We start from the raw sequence: 27,416 nt of genomic DNA, 5'->3' as shown, positions 1-27,416 counted from the left end.
AAAATTTTCATTATTAATACGCACCCCCGCAACCCTCTGTGGGGTGTAATATCGTAAAATTCGTTCATAGATTATTTCTAGATCTCTTACAGAAGATTCTTACTAAATTTGGAGTCGATAGGAGCTATAGTTTAAAAATGGGAATTTTTAATTGTTAACGCCCCCGCAACCGCCTTTGTGGGTGGAATTTCGTTAAATCCGTTCTTAGCTGACTTCTACTCGGTAAAAAGGATATTCCTACCGAATTTCAAGTCTCTAGGTCTTATGGTTCCAGAGATATCGTGATGAGTGACTATATACGTGGAAATCTCATATATACATAGATGTGGGTGAGTGCATGGATGGATGCGTGGGTGGATGTGTGGGAGTGCGTGGGTGGATGCGTAGGAGTACGTGGGTGGATGCGTGGGAGTGGGGGGGGGGTGGATGCGTGAAATGGTGTGGATGGAGAAGCATTGAAAGCGTAGAGTTGATGTTATACATTTTTCCGACTTCTTTATAAGCTAGAAATAAAAAAAAAAAAGAATGACGAAAAAACGATCGTCTTTTGCTTTATTGATGGAAACAAAAAACAAATTACTACACACATAAATTAATAAAAAAAATGGGAATTTTCTATTGTTAACTCCCCCGCAAGACCCCTTGTGGGTGAAATTTCGTAAAATCCGTTCTTAGCTGACCTCTACTCGGCAAAAGGAATATTCCTACCAAATTTCAAGTCAATCGACCTAATAGTTTCTGAGATTTCGTGATGAGTGAGTTCAAAAATGGGATCTCCTATATATATAGATTTATTGGCACCAGATGTACAGCTTGTCTAACAAACTCTGATACATCTTTCGCTTAAATCTACTTTTCTTACACTAATTTTATAATTTTTTATTTTATTTTAGTATTCCAACTTGATAGTTAATCTATATTTCAATCTATAACGCTAGTAAATACTTTCTTCGACGTTGGGTCGTTTCGTTAGTTTCAGTTTATCGCATATAGCAGATTCTTTTCAAATTTGGAGCTTATAGGAGCTACAGCTCGAAAATTTAAAATTTTAATTGTTAAAACCCACCCCCGCACCCCCCTGTGGGGAGGGATATCGTAAAATTCGTTCATAAATTATTTTTACATTACTTACAGAAAATTCATACAAAATTATGAGTCTGTCGGAGCTGTAGCTCAGAAATTTAAAATTTTCATTGTTAACGCCCTACCCCGCAATCCACATTGGGGGTAGGCTGTCATTAAATCCGCTCTTGAATCATTTCTACATCCCATAGAACAGATTCTTACCAAATTTGGAGTCTATAGGAGCTACAGCTCGGAAATTTAAAATTTTCATTGTTAAGACCCACCCCCGCACTCCTCTGTGGAGTGGGATATCGTAAAATTCGTTCATAAATTATTTTTACATCACTTACACAAAATTCATACAAAATTAGGAGTCTGTAGGAGCTAGAAGTCGGAAATTTTTAATTTTTATTTTTAACGTCCACCCCCGCAATCCATATTGGGAGTAGATTGTCGTAAAATCCGCTCTTAGATCATTTCTACATCACATATAGGAGATTCCTACCAAATTTGAAGTCGATAGGAGCTATAGGTTAAAAATGGGAATTTTCTATTGTTAACGCCCCCGCAACCCCCCTTGTGGGTGGAATTTCGTAAAATCCGTTCTTAGCTGACCTCTACTCGGCGAAAGGAATATTCCTACCAAATTTCAGGTCGCTACGCCTTATGGTTCCAGAGATATCGTGATGAGTGACTATCTATATCTATAGAAAGTCTCCTATATATATATAAGATATTCGTATTTTGTAAGAAATATCATCGTTTCAAACTTCGCTTAATTAACAACTAGTGCCACCTACAGGCAACAATCATCAAGACGTTTGTAGTATCTGTACATTGCTCGAACAGAATTAATCAGTCTTGATCAGCTGACATTTTCGAAGAAAGCAAAATCAAACAATGCTAGCTCTCTTAAGTATTGACTCTAGGTAATAAATGCAAATGAATTAAAAGAAAATATAATTAGAAAAATACATATGGAAAGTTATTTAATAATTAATTCTAGGGATTTCATATTAAAAAAAAAATTTTAACATTATTTGTTATTAAAAAAATTTTCAATTCAAAGTTTGTATTTTTCCCGCAGAAATTGAATGTTTATAAAGTTTCAATATAAATCAATTAAAGTATCACTTATCGTACAATATCTAGCAGCATCAATAAAATTTTATATAAATAAGCCGCAAATACTCTTTGACTTAGATTAACAAACTAAATTATCAATTGAAACTTTAATTTTACATGAATTTTTACATTTTTTTGTAATTGAGATAATTATTAATTCAAATCTAATCCTCAATACTCAATAATTTAAAAATGATAATAATAATAATAATAATAATAATAATAATTATAATTATAATTATAATTACAATTATAATTATAATAATTATAATAATAATAAATATCGTTGCTATTATATTTATCAATTTATTATTAACATTATAATTATTTCCATTTTTTAACTATTATTATTATTATTATTATTATGTTATTAAATGCTCAGGGGGGTTGTCCCCGAAGTCCGACTCTCCGAGGGCCCAGCCTGAGCTCCATCCATTACTGCTGGACCACTCCGCACAACAAGGCGGTTAGCGGCCACAGCAGGCCAAAGTCATTTCCCTAAGTAGACGGAGGGAACCTAATATTACAGCCTTCTGCATCCTGACAGCCAAGAACTCAGATTTTGACGTGCAAGCTGGAACTTTGGCAAGTGAGGATACAAAAGACTGTTTCATCCCTCCAAGGACGCCAACGATTACGACGACTAGTTTGACACGGTAACCTGGGTAAAGTTTGCCAATTTCAAATAGGAGATCCTGATATATTTTTCTTTTGTGCTCTTCTTTGGCTGAGATGTTGTGTTCAGCCGGGGCTGAGAACTCAATGACATAAATGTCACGAGTGGCCTTGTCGAAGAGCACAATATCGGGTTTCTTGTGATCGATCCGCCGGGTTGTTGCAAATGGCATGTTCCAGTAAATTTTGCAACTGTCATTCTCAACAACCTGGGGAATATCTCCTCGTAGATAAGGCAGCACTGGTGTCATATCAATACCGTAGTAATGACGAAGATAGTAGTACAGTACTCTCAGGGCAGCGTTGTGACGCTGGATATATGCACCTCTCGCCAGCACAGGACATGCCGACAAAAGGTGTATGAGCGTCTCCGGGTGTTGTTTACACATCCTACATGACGTGTCCAGAAGCTGCACCTGGAGCACCTTGCTACGGTATTCTAGAGTGTTAATGACACCATCTTGGCAGGCAAATATGAACCCTTCAGTCTCGGACATCAAGCCAGCTGATTTTAAGAAGGAAAAGGTCAGCTGGGTGGACAAGCCATGATCACGCACGTGTTTGAAGTACACGCTGTTCATGGACTTGTCCATCAGTTCGCCTAGGAGTTGTTTTTCCTCGGCGTTCCTGATGACGCTCTTAAATTCTTCCTTTCGGAGTTCCATAAGAGCGTTTATCTCTCCAAGACCAAGGGTTCTTGCTGCATATATAGCTGCCTTATACAAGAACGACCCCTTATGCGCATTTTCATGTTTATGTACGATTTGCATAAGGAAGTCATCCTCGTCTGCAGTGAAATTGACAACCTCGAATGTTAAGCCCAGGACCAAACGATCATGCAGCCGCTCCAAACTCTGCAGACCTCTCCCACCGATGGACCGGGAGAGGTATAATCTGGCGACTGATGAATTGGGTGCATGCTCCGATTCGTATTGATAACCTTACGGGTTTTGATATCGAGATCTCGTAAATCCTTTCGGGCCCATTTCAGGACACCGAAAGAGTATAGTAAGACTGGGACAGCGAGCATGTTAGTGGCGGAGACTTTATTTTTGCCGGAAAGTTCGGAGGACCAAATTTTCCGGAGTCTCCTAACATACTCACTACGGAGAGTTGCTTGGACTTCAGAGACCGCATGCATGCGGTACTCTTCCATTCCTAGGTATCTATACAACTCTCCGGCGCCTAATTGTCTTAAGATGCTCCCATCTACTAACTCGACATCATCACCCGTATCAGAGCACTTACCCCTCGCCAGATGTATGACCGCACACTTGTCCAACCCAAAAGACATTCCGACATCTCGTGTGTACTCTGCTACAATGTTCAGGGCTGCCTGTAGATGATCTTCATTAGCACTATATAGCTTCAGATCATCCATGTAAAGCAGATGGGTGATCGAGTATTTTCGATCACCCGGAGGCCCCACAGAGTACCCATGGGTTTTACGGAGAGCAACAGATATAGGCAGCAGTGAGATGCAAAACAGCAGAGGGCTCAAGGAATCGCCTTGGAAGACCCCTCGTTTGTACTCTACAACTCCGGTTACGTGCAATGCGTTTCCATTTCCTATATGGAAACGCGTTCGCCAGAGCTGCATTGTACGCCGAATGCATTCCACCGTTTCGGGATTGACCCCCAGGCACTTGAGGAGGTATAAAATCAACTCATGAGGAGTTGAGTCAAATGCCTTGCGATAGTCAATCCAGGCCATTGACAGGTTGCGTTGATAGTAGATCGCATCTTGTATGACACATCGATCAACTATCAGGTTCTCTTTGCAACCTGACAGGCCTCTTTTGTTGCCACGCTGTTCATATATCTGTTGCCATATAGGTCCTATCTCCTGCAAGATACGGTTATTCAAAATTTTTGTAAAAATTTTATAAACCGCATTCAGGCAGGTGATAGGCCTGTAATTCTTTGGGTCAGACAAGTCACCTTTTTTGGGTATCAGTACGGTTCGCCCTTCTACAAGCCAGTCTGGAATCGGTTCGTCAGCTCTAATGTAGGATGTAAATATACGGGCCAAATGGAGGTGGGTAGAAGTAAACTTCTTCCACCAGAAGACATTAATGCCATCTGGTCCCGGGGCAGCCCAATTTCTGCTGCCATCTAGAGCTAAACGAACTTCATTTACACTGACTGCAGGGCTCTCTTCATCAGCATTCTGTCGACGGTGTTTCCGACAAAATGCTTTGACGTCATGCAGAGCTGGAGTGTTGGCGTTTACGTTTGGTTGATCTCCATACAACTCAGTCCAAAAAGCTTCCAACCGCTCAGGTGCTGGATAATTTCCGGTAACAACAGTCTTTGGTGTCAGAAAGCGTGAAGGGCTAGATCGAAACAACGAATTGTCGACCAGCCGTTTCAGCCTTTTCTCTAGTGACTTTTTGGCAGTCACTAGAGCTCGCAATTTATTAAGCGACTCTTCCTTGATGACAAGAAGAGTACTTTTATTCAATGTGTGATGACGCCACCGAAGTTCAGCAGCAATGCGACGTACTCGGGGCGTGTATGCTCGTTGAGTTGTTTCGAACTCAATCACACATTGGATGCGAGAGACATATTATTATTATTATTATTATCATTATTATTATTATTATTATTATTATTATTATTATTATTATTATTATTATTATTATTATTATTATTATTATTATTATTATTATTATTATTATTATTATTATTATTATTATTATTATTATTACTTCATTTATTCTGTAGTATGTGTACGACTTCGTACATGTGCCGCTCTACGAGGGTGAATTACGTATAAAATTTGAATTTCCCGGGATTTGTAGCACTTCGTATACATACGGTGCTGTTTGTGTACGGAGTCGTATTGTTTGTTTGCTGTAACTTAGTCACATCGTTAGTTTATTATATAGAATTATATACAATACTTTCTCGCAGAGAGCTCAAAGTAAATAAACAAAGTAAATAAATAAAAGGATAACTGCAAGCAATCTACCTTAGTTCATTAACACGTGTGTGAGCACCTTTAAGATTGGAGTTTACTTTTCTACGGTACTAACTTAAATCTCGCGTTGGCTGCATTTATTACCGCAAACTATCCCCTTGAAGCTACAGTTTATGCAGATATAATTCCAGTGCGCTCTGGCAGCTGTAAATGTAAGCTGTGAATTACTTTTTTTAACTGTAGTTGCGTATCTATAGGAGGATTACTTCACATTTTTATTTTATCTAGTCTGTGGCATGTCACTTTTTACATAAAAAAAAAGTCAGGATCGAAAAATGTGAGCGCGCTATAGTATGTGCTGATAAAATTTAATAATTTCAAGTAAATAAATTGTTATAAGTGAATATAAATTAATTAATACGGTAAAATAAATTATGAATTACTGTTATAATAAACAAATTAGTGAAAAAAAGTACCGTAGAATTAAATTAAATTTCGCAACCTCAAAAAACCGTTCTGCTTACAGTAAACACATTCGGTAGTCTGGCGCTCCGTTTGCAACAGGATTTTTGAACGGAACTTGGCGCCAGATTCTACCGAATCTGTAGATTACCTAGCCAAATTTACCCATAGAAATATGGCCTTTCTTCATTGTAAATATTTCCATTTCAAGTACATGATACCAAATTAAATTTGGAGCCTATAGGAGCTACAGCTCGGAAATTTAAAATTTTCATTGTTAAGACCCACCCCCGCACTCCTCTGTGGAGTGGGATATCGTAAAATTCGTTCATAAATTATTTTTACATCACTTACACAAAATTCATACAAAATTAGGAGTCTGTAGGAGCTAGAAGTCGGAAATTTTTAATTTTCATTGTTAACGTCCACCCCCGCAATCCATATTAGGAGTAGATTGTCGTAAAATCCGCTCTTAGATCATTTCTACATCACATATAGGAGATTCCTACCAAATTTGAAGTCGATAGGAGCTATAGGTTAAAAATGGGAATTTTCTATTGTTAACGCTCCGCAACCCCCTTTGTGGGTGGAATTTCGTAAAATCCATTCTTAGCTGACCTCTACTCGGCGAAAGGAATATTCCTACCAAATTTCAAGTCGCTACGCCTTATGGTTCCAGAGATATCGTGATGAGTCAATATATAGGTGGGAATCTCTTATATATATATATATATATATATATATATATATATATATTATATATATATATATATATATATATATATATATATATATACATAGATGATATTTAATATTGTGTTTTGATGAAAATTAACTATTTTTTACAAATGTTCATTAGTTAAAAAAATGCAAGAGTCAATTTCTTATATTACTTTAGACTTTGTAAATCGTTCTGTACATTTTTAATATTTTATTATAGATTTTAAAATTTAAAATTATCAACATTAAAAATTCAACTGTAAATTATTATATTTTAATTTTTTTGATACCATATCAATCTTGATGATATGTAATTGTTTTTGTTAAATAATAAATTTTCGATTGTAGCATTAGCTAATAAATATTCGTTAAACAAAGAATATTTACTTTTCAAAATTATATTACTTAATGATTATTCAACTTTAGATTTTCCATTGAATGGCCAAGACTAGGTAACCCATCCTTAGCCCAAGTCTGGCGTACCATCAAATGGCCAGAGCTAGGTAAGCCAGTCTTGGCCCAAGTCTGGCGTACCATCAAATGGTCAGAGCTAGGTGAACCAATCTTGGGCCAAGACTGGCGCGCCATTGGACGGCCGAGGCTAGTTAACCCAGCCTTGGCCCAAGTCTGGTTCACCAAAGGAACGGCCAAGGCTGAGTTCCCCATTTTTGGCCCAACTCTGGGACGTCAAGCCTGGCGTCCCAGTGTTGGCGCAGGCTTGGCCCCGTCATTCACCTCTGGGGACTCCCACATGGGTAATAAGTTCAAATTATATTTATTCTTTATAGGTCCGAATGGGCCGTGGCTTGCGCAAGCTGGAGTACCCGTTTTCGGACGTATTTTCAACCCTCTGGGAAAATTATAAATATTGGTCCTTCATTTCCGGGAGTCGGAACTTTTTTTGGAAGTTTTCTCTTCTTTTTGAATCTTTTTTCAAATTTAAAAAATCTTTATTAGTTTTTGCGATATTTGCAAAAAACTAAACCCCCCGTTTTTTTTGTAGTTAATTGTTAATAACTTTTGTAATTTTTGCAAGCGGAACTTCGTTTTTTTCAAAAATTATCTAGATGCCAGTCCGAATCGAATGACACCTCAATCATAATTTCCGGAAACTGCTGAAAAAAGGCACTTGTTGACTAGACTAGTATTCTTAGTTTCTAATAGATGGCGTATGGTTAGAAAATTCTTTCCTACCTAGAAAAATAATTCATATATGTTATAGTCCAAATTAAATACCAATTTGATTCACTCTCTGAGTAGTATCTGTTTCCAACAGCAAATACACTTTATTTGCTGTTGATGTTTTGACTTGCTCAACTATGAGCGATTCGATGTTCATCGAAGTATTTTTGTGATGAAAATATTATTTGAAAAAAAAATTTTACAAAACATGCACTAATTCTTTTTTAAAGTTTAATTTTCAATTTTCTCTAATTCCGATCAGTAAATTTTTTGAAACGAAACATTATCTTCTTTTTACTCTAAAACTGAATAAGTCCTATCAACTCTTTAATAACCCTTTGGGAAAGTCCCAAATTGCAGGGTAAATTTAACTTTTTAAGAGATTTTTCAGAGAATTATTTTCACAAGGATTCCTACTAGAAGTTTGAATAACTCTGAATAACTCTTCTGGCAGTCCCAAATCTTGCTAAAAATCTGACTTTCTAAGTCGAATGAAGAGTTTTCCTGACTTAATAAGACTTTTTCGGACTTTTTAAGAAAATAAAAAACTTTATGAACTATTATTCGTACTTATTAAAATTTTTTTACAGTTATTTCAGAGAAATTTTTCCACAAGGGAACGCATAACACCACTGCCGTTTACAGTTTCCAAGAGGAATTAACATCGTTTCTTAAAATTAAGATTCCCAATAATACAAAAATAATTCATTTTTCGGATGGTGCGGTAACTCAATATAAGAATCGGTACAATTTAGTCAACTTGCTTCATCATGAAGATGATTTTAAAATATCAGCCGAATGGCATTTTGATGCAACTTCTCACAGGAAAGGTCCGGGTGATGCGTTGGGTGAATTAATCAAGCGTTTAATTACCCAAGCTAACCTCCAAAAAGATGCTGTTCAACAAATACAAACACCCGAAGAAATGTGTCAATGGGGCCAAGATAATCTTCCAGGAGTATATTGTCATTTCGCTTTCAACAAACAAATTCAGCTGGTCGAAAAAAAAAACTCAGCAAAAGATTCAAAGATGCTTTACCAGTACAAGGAATATGTAGCTGTCATGCTGCTATTCCTATTTCAAGTGATGTGATAAAAATAAGAAATTTATCATTATCACGAGAAGAAATAGATTTTCGCTTGAAAAACACTGATGTTTATGACATCATCGATGAACTACCAATAAAAACTACCAATAAAAACCAGGTAGAAAAATTAGAATTTCGAGTTTTTATATTTTATAACAATTAATCTTTTATTTAAGAATTAATACAATTTTGTCTCTTTTTTAATTGAGAAAAAGGACTGAGACAACAATATCAGAACAAGGAATCACCAAAAGATGTCGTACTAAATAAAATACAGCAAACCCTGAAAGAACAAAATATTAGAAACTAGCGGACCCGACAGACGTTGTCCGGTACACACGTCTTAAATTTAGAAATTTTAGGAATGAGCTTGCATAGTCAAAAACATCATTAGTTAACGATATGCAATGGGCATTCCTCAATAATTAACATTTTCGTAAATATAAGCCCATTCTGATTTTGTACTTATCGAGAGCTTTCATTTGCGTACCCACATGAATTTTTTCATATATCCTATATTATAAAATAGATGAAAGTCTTGAAGTTAGTCAAAGGTCGAAACTCGCAAAAAACGGGCCACGATTCATTATTGGTTAAAATTTAGGCGCGCGCGTAGCGCGCTATTCAAATTTCTAGTCTTATATATATGATATTCATAAAATATATGAAAAGTGCATGTGGGTACTCAAGGTCAACAACAATTTATAAATAAAAAATCTATTAAATGAACATTTTTCCGTGGACTGAGTTGTGAATCTAAACCATTCTGGAATCCACCGGAAGACACACAAAAAATTTCATTAAAATCGGTCCAGCTTTTTAGGAGGAGTTCAGTGACAAACATACGCACAGAAGAAATATATATATATATATATATATATATATATATATATATATATATATATATATATATAAATATATATATATATATATATATATATATATATATATATATATATATATATATATAAAGATGTGAGAAAATTCAGATAGATCGGACTGAGATATAAACCTAGTACCTCCCGATTACATGTTGGCTGCACTTTAATTTTTAATTTTTCTATTTTTCAATATTTACGATTTTTTTTTCAAATGTTTTTTTTTTTTATAAACCATCTTTTAACTATAACTGTTGCGTAAATACCAAATGTTCGCGCCAGAACACTTGGTAAATTCGCACTCTACTGCATCAGTGGTGCTGCGACTGACGCGCACCCTGATAGTCAACTCCCCGAGGCAGATAGACGATTACGCGCCAACCGGCACAATTAATCTACACGCGGTGGCTAACTACACGTGCTCAGTATTTATAAAGTGTTCATAACGGAATTCCAATTATCCAGTGCATCTTGTACAAATCTACTCAACGACTCATCCAGGACAATTCTCCATCATCGGAAATTCAGGTACCAATTTCGTGTCCTTCATAATAATTTAATAATGATGAATTGGTTAATAATAATAATTAAAAACGTAACCTCTCGATTGTTGTTATGCCGGTATCTCGGGATCATGCTTTATATACTATATAAATTATTTTACATTTTGAATCAGCATTCACAAGAGATTAAATAATATTCAGTCTTAATAATATAATACCTGCATGACTCATTAATTAAAATTGTCTTCAGTTCAAGTCGTTGTCATACCTGGATGAGGTGACGTCACTGATCACCAGGTATGCAAATAATCTTATAATCTCTTGCTTTTATTCAAGCCTCTCTTGTGACTGCTGATTTCAGTTCGCGTTCTGACTCTCCTCCGTGCTCTTCACTCGTATCATCGCTCGTACTAACTATTGTCGCGTCATTAATAATTTTTATTGTGATAAAATAATAGATCAACAAATTCATGCAATTAATTAAATTTGAGCTCGTATTCAAATCTTGGTAAAATTGATTAACTCAACGCTCTTATTAAAACCTTAAATTGATATTTGTGTATGGTGCCAACATATTGATAACTCGTCTTTATGATTATAATTACAGTAATTTCAAATACTTAATTTAATAATAATTCTCGTATTACTTAATTAAATAGTTCAAATAAATTAAGAAGTTAAATTTATGATAGTTATTAAGAGTCAAGTGTTCACTAATTTTAAACTGTGATATTTTATATAATAAACGAGAAAACCACGAATAAGTGTTTATAATTTCTTTTCAACACCCAGATCCGGTAAAAATAAATATTTAATGTTGTTATTTTACAATAACGTACAAAGGAAAATTATCAAAATCGGTCCAGCAATTCATTTTTATAAATATACACTGTTAAAAATTTTTGTAAAATTACAATGATATTACAAAACAAATAATAAGTAAAATTACAAATCAGTGTATAGCAATGCGAAATAAAATACAATTCATGTAATTTTCCAACACCTGTCAGGAAATCTACTAAGATGTGTTGTAATTTTACAATCTTAATGTATAAACCTAACACGCATTGTAATATTACAAAACCGTTTGTCAATTTTTAAGAAAAAGCTTTTTAATTTTACAAACATTATTTGTGATCTGATTCGGCATAATTGTATGTTAAATTATAAAAAAATATTGTAATTTATATTCAAATAATCTCATAAAAAATTTAAAAAGCTTTTTTTTTATTTTTACAATTTTCATTGTAAAATTACACAGTACAATATAATTTTACCAGACAATTTTAATTATATTACACGAATCGTAATTCTACTTCACTGTTTTCCAATTTTAAAAACAATACTTTTGAGTTTTACAAAAATGAGACTGATGTATCAAAAAACAACAGTGTCCTTCATATTTATTTTTACTAATTATTAGTCTATGGTTGTTTATTTGTAATAATAAATTCGAGGCATCATTTATCTTTTATAAATTTTAATATTACGCTCAAACGATCATTTCGAAATCAATATATTTGAATGAGTATATGTTAGACTTTAATTTTTATAATATTCAATGAATTATAAATAATGTAAAAGTTAGTTATTTTCATCAGTAAACAGCATCAAATAACACAAATAATGTAAATAATAAATAATAAGCCGTAAAGCTCAATCACCACATAGGATTAGCTTATAAGAATAATAAGATGTTAAAACACTTATCGGTCGTACGGCGTAGGGCGTTAGGTATCGGTCTGGCAATCGTGCGGCTCGTGTTCGATTCTTAGTTAGGGTAAATATTATTTTCACTTTATATCACCAGAGTTGTAAAAATTAGGTCTACGTAAGATGCAGAATCTAGTCAGCGCTTCATAAAAATAAAATGACAACAAATATTAAATCAAATCTTTCTTATTTCTTATTTCAATTCAAGTAAAATTCAAGGAAAGTATTGTATTTTTACAAACTTAGCTAATCTAAAAATATTTCTAAAATTACAAAACCTTGAAAATTAGTAACCCTACATCTATATATATTTTGTAATATTACTATACCCGATTGTAATTTTAAATAAATGTTTTGCCTATTAGCTTCCAATACATTTCTTGTAAAATTACAATAAAAATTTTTAACAGTGTAGATATAAATTTTATAAGGTGGTTAAGTATTCTTAAATTTTCTAATTTCCCGCGCAATTTTCTTAATTTTTTCTTTCATAAGAACCTTCTCCTGGCAATAACAAACTCATCAAAAAAAGAATTAGTGAAATCGGTCCAGCCGTTCACGCGTGATGGCATGACCAATACAAGGGAAATAGGGATTCATTTATATATATATGGGTCATTCCACCAAATAAGAACATTTTTACGGGGCGACCCTCGCGGATTATGTTTAAAATTTATGGAGGTGTTCTCTATAATAAGAAATAAATTCCCTACAAGTTTCAGCCCTTAATATGCAGCGGTTCTGGAGTTATGGTTTTTTGAAATTTTGAAAAAAAAATTTTTTTTAACTTTTTTATTAATTTTTCTGATGAGGAAAACTTTTTTATTAAAATCCACTAAAAATCTTATCTTGTGGAAAAAATTCTCAGCTTTTGAATGAAAAGATCCATTTTATCATAAACACATCAGAAGACCCTTTGAAATCCAATTAAAGTGGAAAAATTGATTTTTCTCAGTGTACGGTGCAAGGTACATCCAATTTGATTTTTTTTTCTGAAAGATCAGAGTTTTTTACACTAAATATATGTCTTTCACAATGTGCATATTTTTTTTTCAATCACAATTAAATTAAACGTTATATCCGCTAAGTGTTATACGATTATTCGGGATAGTAAAATAATTTTCTGTTAAATATTTAAAATTTCAAACTGCTCGTTAAAAAATTGAGTTTATACGATGCAGATGGCGCTCACAACTACGATTCCATTTTCTTATTTAGGATGTAATTTTCCAAAATTTGCAAGAAATACTGATTGGATTATGGAAACTTAACCAATTTATTGAATAAATTGATTTGTAATAATCTAACGGAATCGTGCTTCTTCAGAAGTTGTAATAGATGTCCAAACAATGAAGAAATCATTAATTACTTTCATGCATCGTTTAAAGAATTTGATGTAAATGAAATCTATTTTAAAATGTGGACATCAACCGATCGATGTACCATTGTAAACGTTATTTCGGATTCCGATGACTTTATTGATACCTTAGCGACGCAACTTGAGAAACTTTTAAAACATGATTTTATAGTAAAAATACGAAGTCGGTTTTTCCTTAATGCGAAATTAAATATGAAGAGTGGTGAATTAGCGGTAGTCTTTAACTTGGTAGAAAATTGCGTTTGTTGTGCACCCTGTTTAAAATTTCCAATAGGATCCCATCAAAAGCGACAAAAGCCACTTGGAAACCCATAAATTTTATTGGTTTCTAAGTGGCTTTTGTCGCTTTTGATGGGATCTTATTGGAGCTTTTCAACAGGGCAAGAAGCTGCTCAAGGCTTTCATTGGAATAATGACTAAGCTACTATATTTCAAATGGTGGTTTACTAAAACGAAAATGATACTATTAAGCATTTAGGCTTAGTTAGTATTTCAGATTGCCTTAAACATAATGCAGTTTTGATTTATTTATTTCAAGAACAATTGATTTCTTTTTTAAGAGAAAAATTTGCTGTTATTGAAAGGATTTTTTACTTCTCAGATGGAGCACCTCAGCAATTTAGAAATAAAAAAACATTTACTAATTTATGTTATCATTATGCTGACTTTAGAATCATCGTTGACTGGTATTTTTTTGCGACTGCCCATGGAAAAGGACCATGCGATGGGCTTGCAGGTCCAGTAAAACGACATGCTGCTAGAGCTTCATTACAAATGGAAAATAAAAAACATATACTGACACCCCAAGATTTGCATTCCTGGGCAATCAAGAATTTTACAGGCGTTGATTTTACTTTCATAACGAATGATGATTATTTAGACAAAAAAAATGTGTTAGACGTACGATATTCTTTATCAAAAACGGTAAAGGGTACACAGACATTGCACACTTTTACCGATAAATGATGAAATTGGATATGCTCTTATTAAAACTGTATCAACATCTGAAAAAAGTTCAAAAATAAAAGTATTTTAATTATAAAGATTTTACGTTTAATTTAATTGTGATTAAACAAAAAATATGCACATTGTGAAAACCATATATTTTGTGTAAAAAATTCTGATCTTTCAGAAAAAAAAGTCAAATTGGATGTACCTTGCACCGCACACCGAGAAAAATCAATTTTTCCACTTTAATTGGATTTCAAAGGGTCTTCTGATGTATTTATAATAAAATGGATATTTTCATTCAAAAGCTGAGCATTTTTCCCACAAGATAAGATTTTTAGTGGATTTTAATAAAAAATTTTTCTTCATCAGAAAAATTAATAAAAAAGTTAAAAAAAATTTTTTTTCAAAATTTCAAAAAATCATAACTCCAGAACCGCTGCATATTAAGGGCTGGAACTTGTAGGGAATTTATTTCTTATTATAGAGAACACCTCCATAAATTTTAAACATAATCCGCGAGGGTCGCCCCGTAAAAATGCTCTTATTTAGTGGAATGACCCATATAGATGATCCACAGATTCGGTAGAATCTGGCGCCAAGTTCCGTTCAAATCAAATCCGTTGTAAACGGAGCGCCAGACTACCGACTGTGTTTACTGGAAACATTACGATATTTTGAGGTTGCAAATTTTATTTAATTCTATGGTACTTTTTTTTCCTAAATTGTCTATTACAACAGTAGTTTATACCTTATTTTACTGATATTAATTAAATTATAATCAATTATAACACTTAATCTACTTGAAATTATTAAATTTAATGAGCACAAACTATAGCAATGCAAAAATTTCGATCCTGACTTTTTTTCGATGGGGAATGGTCAGTGCCACAGACTAGATAAAATAAAAATGTATAGTAATCATCCTATAGATACGCAACTACACTAAAAAAAGGTAATTGACAGCTTGCATCTACGACCGTCAGGGTGCACTAGAATTATTATTTCTACATAAACTGTAGCTTTAATCAAGGGGATAGTTTGCGGTAAAAAATGCAGCCAACGCGAGATTTAAATTAGTACCGTAGAAAAGTAAACTCCAATCTTAAAGGTGCTCACACATATGTTAATGAACTAAGATAAATTGCTTGCAGTTATTCTTTTATTTATTTACTTTGTTTATTTACTTTGAGCTCTCTGCGAGAAAGTATTGTATATAATTCTATATAATAAACTAACGATGTGGCTAAGGTACAGCTGACAAACTATACGACTCCGTACACAAACCGCACCGTATGTATACGGAATGCTACAAATCCCGGGAAATTCAAATTTTATACGTAAAACACGCTTGTGGAGCTACACATGTACGGAGTCGTAACATACTTCTAAATAAATGAAATAATAATAATAATAATAATAATAATAATACTAATAGTTAAAAAAATGAAAATAATTATAATGGTAATAATAAATTGATAATTATAACAGTAACCATATTTATCATTATTATTATAATTATTATTATTATTATTGTTTTTAAATTATTCAGTATTAAGATATTAAATTTAAATTTACAATTATCTCAATTACAAAAAAGGTAAAAATTCATGTAAAGTTAAAAATCCAATTAATAATTTAGTTCATGAATCTAAGTCAAAGAGTATTCGCGGCTTATTTATATAAAATTTTATTAATGCTGCTAGATATTGTACGAAAAGTGATACTTTAATTGATTTACAGTAAAAGCTCTTAACCCGTCAGCACTCACGTTATGAGCATTTTGCTCACGCAACAACATCCGACTTATAGAGCGGCGCTGTAGTGCAAGTGAGAAACTAAAATTCACGTGAGTTCTGACGGGTTAAAAGTTACCCAGGTTGTCTTTCTCGCTTTTATTGATGTTTTATGAGAAATTGAGACAGAACTACGGTAACTTTTAACAACTTTCACTGTATATTGAAACTTTATAAACATTCAATTTCCGCGGGAAAAATATAAACTTTGAATTAAAAATCTTTTTAATAACAAAAAATGTTAAAATTTATTTTTAATATAAAATTCCTAGAATTAATTATTAAATAACTTTTCATGTGTATTTTTCTAGATATATTTTCTTCTAATTCAGTCGTATTTGTTAACTACAGTCAATACTTAAAAGAGCTAGAATTGTTTGATTTTGCTTTCTTCGGAAAAGTCAGCTGATCAAGATCTGAGTAATTCTGTTCGAGCAATGTTCAGATACTACAAACGTCTTGATGATTGTAGCCTGTAGGTGGCACTACTTGTTAATTAAGCGAAGTTTGAAACGATGATATTTCTTACATAATACGAATATTATTTATAAGTTTACGAATTGTGATATTTACTAACAACAATATGATATTGACACTAAATAATAATGAAAATAATAATAATTATAATAACGACAATATTAACAATGACAATATGGATAATACTAAAAATATTTATAATGGTAAAATTAAATTGATAGTACGATTTATTATTATTATTATCATTGATATTGTTTTTAAATTATTAAGTATTAAAGTATTAAATTCAAATTTACAACTATCACAACTACAAAAATGTAAAAATTTTTTAAAAATATATGTAAAATTAAAAGCTTACAATTGATCATTTAGTTTATCAATCTAAGCTAAAGAATTTTCGCGGCTTATTGATATAAAATTTTATCAATGCTGCTAGATATTGTACGAAAAGTGATACTTTAAATGATTTATATTAAAACTTTATAAACATTCAATTTCCGCGGGAAAAATACAAACTTTGAATTAAAAATTTTTTTAAAAACAAAAAATGTTAAAATATTTTTTTGATATAAAATCTCTAGAATTAATTATTAAATAACTTTCCATTCGTATTTTTCTAAATATACTTTCTTTTCATTTAGTTGTATTTATTAACTAGAGTCAATATTTAAGGGCCAGTTTTTCAATCTAGGATAAAATTTTATCTAATGATAAAATATATCTATATATTTCATATATATAAATATACTGGCATCATAATTTTATCCTGGATACTATTTTATCTTGATTTGAAAAACTGACTCTAAAAGAGCTAGAATTGTTTGATTTTGCTTTCTTCGGAAAAGTCAGCTGATCAAGATCTGAGTAATTCTGTTCAAGCAATGTACAGATACTACAAACGTCTTGATGATTGTTGCCTGTAGGTGGCACTACTTGTTAATTGAGCGAAGTTTGAAACGATAATATTTCTTACATAATATTTATTAACCAGTCTAAATACACAACAGACTAAACGTTGTTCGAGTTCTACTTTCTTGGGATAAACCAGCTGTTCAGTGTCTGGGGAATTTTCATTGAAGATAGTGTACATTCTATAATCTCATAGTTGTTGCCTGTAGATGGCACTGTCATTTGATTGAGCGGGTTTTAAATAATCTTAATCTCTTGATAATACGTAACATAAATATGCGTTTGATACATTGTGTCATTTACTAACAACAATATCATAATAACAATAAATAATATTGGCAATCATAATAACAACAACAATAATAGTAATTATAATACTGAAAGTAATAAACTATGCGTTTGATACATTGTGTCATTTACTAACAACAATATCATAATAACAATAAATAATATTGGTAATCATAATAACAACAACAATAATAGTAATTATAACCCGAACAAAAACAGTTTCACTGTAAGAAAATCGCGCCAAGTCCACGTTCATAAGACTATTAAGGAAAAAAAAATTTTTTTTTTCTTTACAAAAAGATATAAAATAGAAAAATGAAAAAATCAACAGACTCGATAGAGTCTGGCGCCAAGTTCCGTTCTCAAGCCAGACTACTGAGTGTGTATATACCGTAAGCAGAACGGTTTTTTGAGGTTACAAATTTTTTTTCAAATTTATTTTGATTTTTTTTCTATATGATATTTTATAATAGTAGTTCATGCTTTTTATTACGCGTATTACTTGATTATTATCAATTATCTTTATAATTTCTATTTAAAATTATTAAAAATAATCAGCACAAACTATAGCGACCCAGATTTTTAGATTTTAACTTTTTTCTTATGTAAAAAGCGGACGGCCAGAGACTAAATAATATAAGGATGCATGCTAATCTTAGATAATAGCTGATAATAGATGGGAAACTACAGTGAAAAAAAGATATTTGACAGCTTGCAATTACACACGCCAGGCGGCGCAAGAATAACTTTTACATGAACTATAGCTTAAAGGGGATAGTTTGCCACCGGAAATGTATTAAATTAAAATTGTCAATTTTTATTATAATTACAAAAAATACTGAAATCCGAACAAAAACAGTTTCACTGTAAGAAATTGCGCCAAGTCCACGTTCATAAAACTCATCTCAATAACATTTGCACTTTACAAAAAAAATTAGGCTCGTTTTAATAATTTTCATTCTCTACAAAAAGATGTGAAATACAAAAAAATACCAAGAAACCGTCATAATGTTGAAAAAATTGAAAAAAAATTTGTTGAAAATTAAAAAATAAAAAAAAAATTTATATCGTACTTGGCGCGCGTCATTGAGTACCCCAAATTTTTTCAGGATAAATAAACATCCTTTCAATGCTGAGAAATTTATAAGTAAGTCAACCTATGTTATTTCATAATAAGTTTTACAAAAGTTAGGTAAAATTGACATGTCATACGCAGTTATGCAAACTACATATAAGTCGATACGCATGCATACGTTGGGTCGGTTGCATTGTGAGAATTGTGTTTACTAAAAAATAAAACATATAGCCGACTACATTGGGACAATGCGGTGTGAGTGCCAATCAAAATGTGTTAATCACAATTAAACGAAGCAATATCAAACTTTAATGTTGCATAAGGTTCTTCATTAAAGATTAATGACGAAGCTGAAAAAAAATGAATCCAAAAATTTTATATAATTTCAGATTTCTTGAACACACCACCATATTGACAGTTGTTCTCACTAAAGATCTAAAAAAAATTTTAAGAACGGGTTTTTCACTAAAACTGATAATTAATACACTAAGCAATGTTTTCAATGAGTTCAGTATCCTTGACTAATGAAATCTATATAAATATATAATATGATTATATATATACAAGCGAAATCGATTTTTCTTGAGTTGTAATTCTTCCGAAAAAATTTGGGGTACTCAATGACGCGCGCCAAGTACGATAAAAAAATTTTTTTTTTATTTTTCAATTTTCAACAAATTTTTTTTCAATTTTTTCAACATTATGACGGTTTCTTGGTATTTTTTTGTATTTCACATCTTTTTGTAGAGAATGAAAATTATTAAAACGAGCCTAATTTTTTTTGTAAAGTGCAAATGTTATTGAGATGAGTTTTATGAACGTGGACTTGGCGCAATTTTTTACAGTGAAACTGTTTTTGTTCGGATAGATGATTTTTCATGTACTGAAGTAGTATTCAAAAGGATTCGAAATTTTGAAAATTAAATACTATTAAGGTTGTTCGGACACTAATGCACTTGTGAATATCAAAAGCTAATTTTTTGATATGTTATGAATTGCTATCTCATACGTCTAAATTAATTTTTTGGATTAGATCTGACGAAAGGTTATCCTTTAATAAATTATTAAAAAATTGAAATTTAACATCTAGCCTATAGAGACTATTGGCGGATTGCACATATATCGATTTATTTGACTACCTCATAGGAAGATTAAAAAACAAAAAACTTGTATATCAGTCAATCAACTTTTGTAGAATACGTTAAAAATAAAATGAAAATTTTCTTACGAAAGCTTTTAAAGATATTTTAATGCAAAAGATGAGAAATTCACGAAAATTTCAGGCCGACATATTTAAAAATAAATAAACCACGTGATTCAGCGCAGTCTGGCAACATTGCACAGAACAGAACGCGCGAATTTTGAATTTTAATAATTCCTGTGTATATTTATGGGTTATGTTTTTCAACTCAACACTACACAGCTAGATAAATATAAACAGCTGTTATGCGCGGTGATGCCAGGTCTGAGTTTTGTGAAAAAATACTTGAGTCAAACTTTGACTATTTATTGTTTTTGTTAATGAAATTATTTAATTATTTTAATTAATAATAATGTAAGGTAACTGTTAAATTATAATAATGAATTTTCGTATTCAAATTTTTAATTTTGATTAAAAAAAATTTATATTCTATTATGACTTACGGGGTACTGTTCGTACAACCTTAGGTATTTTTTTAATGCTTTTAATACTTTCGTTTAATCACAGAAACGTTGAATCTCAAACATTATTCTAAATAAACAAATAATAATATCAATTTTTTGATATATTTTTGTTTTTACTTCCCATTAACATAAGAAAAATATTTTAGAGCTTGAACTTCAATAATCATATGGTAGAATAATTATATTCAACAGAAAAGTTGAAAAAAATTATTTTGCCAAAATTCAAAAATTCATATTTGAAAAAAAAAAACACCTGAAAATTTCAGAATTTCTTAAGATATGTTAGAGCTATAAAATAAAAAATTTTGAGCCCAAAATTTTACTGCGAAGTTTATTTTTTACGATTTTGAAAAATTCAAAATTTTGGTAATATTCAACGTTTTTTTCTCATATCTCTAAGCGTCCTTTTTGAACGTACCAGTGGTTTTTTTTAATATTCAGTGGATTATAAAATATTAAATAAATAAACTTATAAAACCAGAAAAACAGTGAAATTTTCAATTTTGCATAACTCTCAAGAAAAATTTTTTTTTAATTTTTCCTTTGGCAGATCTTCGTTTTATGACTAGACAACACTCTCCACCAAAATTCATTCAAATCGGAGGGGATCGATTCCAACCATTTGTCGATTTGACATGGAATGACCCAATTAGAATATGTATTGTTACTATCAACTTTACAAATTCAAAACAAATTATCTTATGAAAAATGTCAGGGTTAATTCTGATAAAAATAATCATTATGTCGTTCATTTAATACGCTTTAGAGAATAGTACGGTTTTAGTTTTTACCAACGGTTCATATATTTTTCCTCTATTTTGAACTTGTTAATTTTTACATTTTCAAAGGATTTAATCCTCTTGTCTCTTTTAAATTTCAATATTTTTATGACGATATTCTAATGCCATAAAAATCATAATTACAGTGGTGTTAAGTCATATCACGGTTTTAATACGTGATTTAGAGTGTAGTTTTTTCTAACAAATCTAAAATGAATAATACTGACTTTTGATATGATAGCTCTCTATACCAAAAAAAATGTAATGTATAATTTTTAATGTTAAAAAAATCTTATTTTGATAAAGTAATATTAACAGGCGTAATCGATAGCAAAAATATTATATAATTGAGAAGTGAAAGTTATTATCAACAGTGTACAATAGTGGGGAAGAGTAATCGACTAATCTCATTGATGCGTCAAGTCACTGATTATCACGAATTTCGAGTAAATTTCTGTGTAAATGCTTTAATGGCTTTGAAACTGATTGAACGATTCTAGTACATAATACGTTCACATGAAATTATCAAGAATTTTTAACACGTTCACATTAGAAGAGATTATAACCCAAAGTGCATTTGAGAATGCAACTCAATAACAAAATGTATTACTTATAATTTTCAACTTTAAATATAATCCAACGATTCCTTTTTCAATTTTATCCTTCAAGTTTTTTGCTTTCTTACGGACGTTAAGTCTGGACGTAAAATATAATTAACATAAAGAAGGAATTTTACAGCTTTAATGTGGAATCTGTATCTCTATAAATTTATTGATATTAAAAGTTTATTTTTATTAAAGTAAAAATTAAAATGTGATTGTCACATAATAAATATGATGTATAGAAATAATAAAGGGAATCATTATTGTTTGTAACAAAATTGGCACCTAAGTTACACTCTCATTCTTACACGGAATAAATAGTGGTGGAAAATTACAATTTCTAGAGTAAAAACAGGTTTTTCAATTTGAATAATGTAAGATGTAAGGTTAACAGAAATGAGCTAAGAAATATTGCAGCCTATAGGCTTATGTGTATACACTGTAATTCTTACATTTACCAGAAAAAGTAATTCTCTAATCAATTTTTACCGTTTGAGACTGTAATACTTAAAACGTCTAAGTAAATCATTTAAATATGAGAATACACTCCATAATTCTGTTCACGTGCATTGGCTCGGTGTCTGGAGCATGCGTCTTTACATCACGAGGGTTGAGTGTTCGAGTTCATCATCCGGCAGAAAAGCTTTTTACTCTACTTACAACGATGTAATTCAAAAATTAACCAACAAGGATGCGAGCATCATCTCCACTTTTATTTTAACTAATTTCTATCAGATACAGTAAAATTTAAAGCTTAAATCAGAATTTCTGCTATTCAGAAAAGAAAAAAATAGTTACTAAGTTTTTAAAATTGGGAGAGTATCGTTTGAAACTTTAATATTTGCTTTGTTTGGAAAATAGTGTAATTTTTATAGTTTTAAAATAGAGTGACTTCTCTAGTATCTGAAACTGTATTAAATACTCAGCTTAAGTTTAATAATTCCACTACTCTTTTTTACGTGAATGATGAATTAGAATTTTTCGATTATAGCATTAATTTTAAAAGGCAACAGAAAGTAAAAAAAATTTTTTTTAACTTCTCGCTATAAAAATCAATGATTTTCAAAAAATCGGGAAGTTATTTCAATTGTATTATGTCATGTACTATTTTAAAAATATTTTGTTTAAAAAATACTATCAAATCTATTTTTAAAAAAGCATTAGATTACTTTTATTGGCAGAAATGATTACTTATATAGTGATTGAAAAAAAAATATAATCATGTAATGATTGTCTGATTGATGAGATTAACAAACTTTATTCATGGACAGAATTATAATTTATTATGTGTAATGCATCCTTAAATGTAGTTGCAATAATTATTAAATTTTAAATATTTTCTTTTTAGTATTTATAGAATTGATAAGAGTAGGGTAAATGTAGCAGTAGTTGACCGATTAAGGATTTTTGGCAGTTCAATTGATCGTAATTTAATTATTATACGTTAAAAAAAAATAATTTAAAGTTTATTTAAACTTTAAATATTTAAGTTTTTGATATGTGATGTTATTTATTTGAATTATGAATGAAATTACATATAAATTTACATTTAAATGCAGGTAAGATAAAAACACCAGTAGTTACCGGCTTGATCTAGTAAATTGACCGGAATGTTCCAGTAGTTGACCGATTATCAAACATTGGTTATTTTGTAAACTTTAATTAGTTTTTTATGTTTAATGTATAATGTTTTTATGCTTATTTATTTAAATTAGATTTGTATTATTAGTAAACAAAATTCGTTTATTTTAGAACAAAACTAATAATAATAAAAACGAAACAGATTAGTAAATTAAACTTAGATTCAATAATGACAAAAGCAAAATATTTTTTTGAGGCACACGTATGCAGTTATTAAAAATAATAAATATTATTTGAAATAAACTATTAATTACTCTAAATTTATGTCTATATATCTCTAATGTCAACATAAAAATTCATATTTAAACTTACACATCAGTTACACTGATAGAAGGATTTTTTTATATTTAATAAGCTTTATTAACTGTTAATAAATGATTTGTTAACATCATAGGGTTTAATAAATATTTATTAACCGTTTATAAATTATTTATTAAATACGATTTATTAACTGTTATGGTTAATGAATATTAGTTAACTCTTAAAAAATATTTATTTAAAATCAAAAGCAAAAATAGCAATTTTCTTTTGACACTTTTTATAACCCTATAGCTGGAATACATGGAAAAAATTCAATTCACTAAATAAATTAACGTTTTTAATATGTTAAAATATAAAAGATAATTATGAGCTGTGATAAAAGTCGGTATGTTACAGTAAACGTTATTATAAAGTAATATAATCAATGCAAATAATTTATAAAAATTATTTTTGTTTATAAGCAATCTTTATATCATATGACATTGCAAGCGAAACAAATTCACTCAATAAAATATCCATTCTGTTAATAAATATTGGTTAAATATAAATAAATACTTATTAACTATTAATAAATGTACTTTTTCCTCCTAAATAAATTTAATTATTAATAGCTAAAATAAATCCTTCTATCAGTGCATAAATTTAAACTTGACTCAACAGTCATCTTATTTGAAACACATTAAACACTAAGCATAAATACTTCTTTATTACTAATAATTTAATAATTATAAATTATTTTAAATAACAACACTCATGTAAACATTAAATTATCACGTAAACATATTTATATTTTTTAACTTCCCGCTAAGAAAATTAAAAATTTTCAAAAATCAGGAAGTTATTGGTTTTACCCCATTTTTCGAAAATCGAGTTTTCATCAGATCTCGACGTTTTGAGGTCCTAGGAAGCTTTCCTGACTATTCCCGCGAGGATGTCACTATGTCTGTATGTATGTGTATGTGTGCGCGCGCGCATGTGTGTGTGTGTGTGTGTGTGAGTATGTAAACGTCTTATAACTTTTGAACGGTTGAACCGATTTCGCCGCGGTTTTGCCGCGGACCGATAGATTTTGAGAAATTTGGAGAAATATGAAAAAAATAGGAAAAAAATTTTTTTCTGAAGTGGTTTTTTTGGGATAACTTTTAAACGGCTCAATCGATCGATTCCAAAAGCTAATCAGCTCTCAACCTTGAAAAACCACGTCGATCGCCGCTAATCCAGTCAAAATCGGTTGATTCGTTCGAGAGATATCGTGAACGAAAGAAAACTGAAAAAAGTGTTTTTTTGGAGTTACTCCGAAATTTCTAGTTTGACCAATTAAAACTTAGAAATTCTTTATGAGGCTTAAAAAACTGCGTAGCATGCCGCCAACCGCGTAAAAATCGGTTCATTCATTCAAAAGTTATTGCGGTTTGAAAGTTCAAAAAATAGTGTTCTATGAAACTTCTATCAGACTTTTGAGCTCAAAGAGCTCAAAGCATAGAAAAGGTATCTTTTTGAGCTCGGAGAGCTCAAAACAACACATAGATTGTATTTTTCAGCTCGAAGAGCTCAAAAAAGCGGCCAGGTATTGACGGAATTAGCGGGAAGTTGCAGGGATGGCCTTTAGGGTCAACCGTTTTCCTAATTTTATTTTATATAGATTAGAAACTTACAACTGTGCATGCGGTCAACTACTGGTATTTTGAAAAATAGCAGGTTCCAATAGATGACCGAAGTCATTTATTGATGGTACAACGGTGTTTTATTGTACCAGTGTCTGACCGGTGGTTGAATTGGTATTTATTTGATTATTTTTGTAAAATCTTATTAAAAGATTTGTTAAGAAACTATTAAAGACTACTTCAGAATTTAATTTGACAAGATTAACCTAATAGGAACTTTTTTGTCAAATAAAACATATAGTCACCTCTCGGATACTCTACTATAGTAATTGACCAATTTTAGTCAGATCATGCGGTGAAAAATTTTCATGAATTATTTTCGATATTCTAATAATTAAATAATATTTGGAATACCTATTCATTGTAATGATTATAAGTTCAACAATAGTTAAAAATAAATTTGAAGGTCATAAAAAATTCAGTTAATAACAATTTTTGAACTTTCTTATGAAATCGGTCAACTACTGGTGCCCGGTCAACTACTGGAACATTTACCCTACGTACAATGCTATCAAAAGTAAATAACTATGTATTTAAAAATTGACATTCTTATACTTCAAATAAAAGCTAACTTTATAAACTTTTACATCTATTGAAAAAAAAAAAAAAAAAAATATGATCCGCAACGTTACTTAAATGCGATCTGATAATACACAGAAAGAATGGTTCACTTGAACCAAGAAAATATTTTTCTTGCTAATTATTTTCTTGGGCGAAAAAAAATTTTTTTTTGACTCAAGAAATTTCACTTATTCCAACAAAATTAATTTTTTTGCTTCAAGAAATACGTATCTTGATCCAAGACAATTTATTTAAATCAAAAAAATTTTCTTGTTTTGAGAAAATTTTTCTCTTGCTCCAAAAAATTAAGTTCTTGACAGAAGTAAATATTCTTATCTTGAGAAAATTTTTTTCTTGCTCCAAAAAATTAAATATCTCGATAATAAATTTTCATTAATATTTTTATTGACGAATATGTCAAATGGGAAGATCAAATAATATTGAACTATTTTCTTTCATTCAATATGTATAATTGCGTGCTAAAATAATCTAAAATGGGTATCAAATATTCAAGAGAAAAATTTTCTCAAGGTGAGAAAATTTTTTTCACAGCTGAAGTAGGTGGCGCTGCTTCCCTAAAGTATCTAAAAATTTTGATCCATTATAAAAATTTATTGTATCAAGTATTTATGATAATTTGAATTAAGAAAAATTACTTCCACCAAGAATAGAATTTCAAGAAAAATTTTTACTTCGGCCAAGACAACTTCGGTCTTTCTTCGGGCACCCGAAAATTTACTTGAGCCAAGAATTTCATTCTTCAGTCAAGAAATCTTTTTTTCTGTGTATGAGAAATAATTTATCAAATTGTTAAAATGTTTTTTCATGTTTTCGAACATTCTAGAACCTTCAGTTATCATAAAATTATGTAATTTGACGAGGAAAGATAATAAGAAAAAAATGTTATTATTCGTGCTGTAGGACCAACAACCGCATCTATTTTTTTTTGAAAATTCTACCTAAAAAAGTACTTTTTATGTAATTACTTTCACTATGTTTTAATTACTTTCATAATAAACTTTCGAAATCTATCGTGAA

The 27,416-nt window shown here is 30.7% G+C and overlaps 1 protein-coding gene and 1 long non-coding RNA gene across 6 annotated transcripts in view; both read right to left on the bottom strand.

Annotated features, from left to right (window-relative positions):
• The window catches only part of LOC123259302 (transcription factor EC), a 435,681-nt gene that overhangs the window by 184,101 nt on the left and 224,164 nt on the right, over nt 1–27,416 (bottom strand). The window lies entirely within an intron of this gene.
• On the bottom strand, nt 17,793–26,033 carry LOC123259312. The gene is made up of 3 exons (XR_006508216.1): nt 25,809–26,033; nt 21,763–21,768; nt 17,793–17,803 (listed from the first exon to the last, which is right to left on the bottom strand). It is a non-coding gene; the product is annotated as an uncharacterized LOC123259312 (long non-coding RNA).

This window comes from Cotesia glomerata, linkage group LG2, assembly GCF_020080835.1.
Source record: "Cotesia glomerata isolate CgM1 linkage group LG2, MPM_Cglom_v2.3, whole genome shotgun sequence".
In the NCBI taxonomy this organism is placed as follows: Eukaryota; Metazoa; Arthropoda; class Insecta; order Hymenoptera; family Braconidae; genus Cotesia; species Cotesia glomerata.
This window is presented reverse-complemented; position numbering and strand designations above follow the sequence as displayed.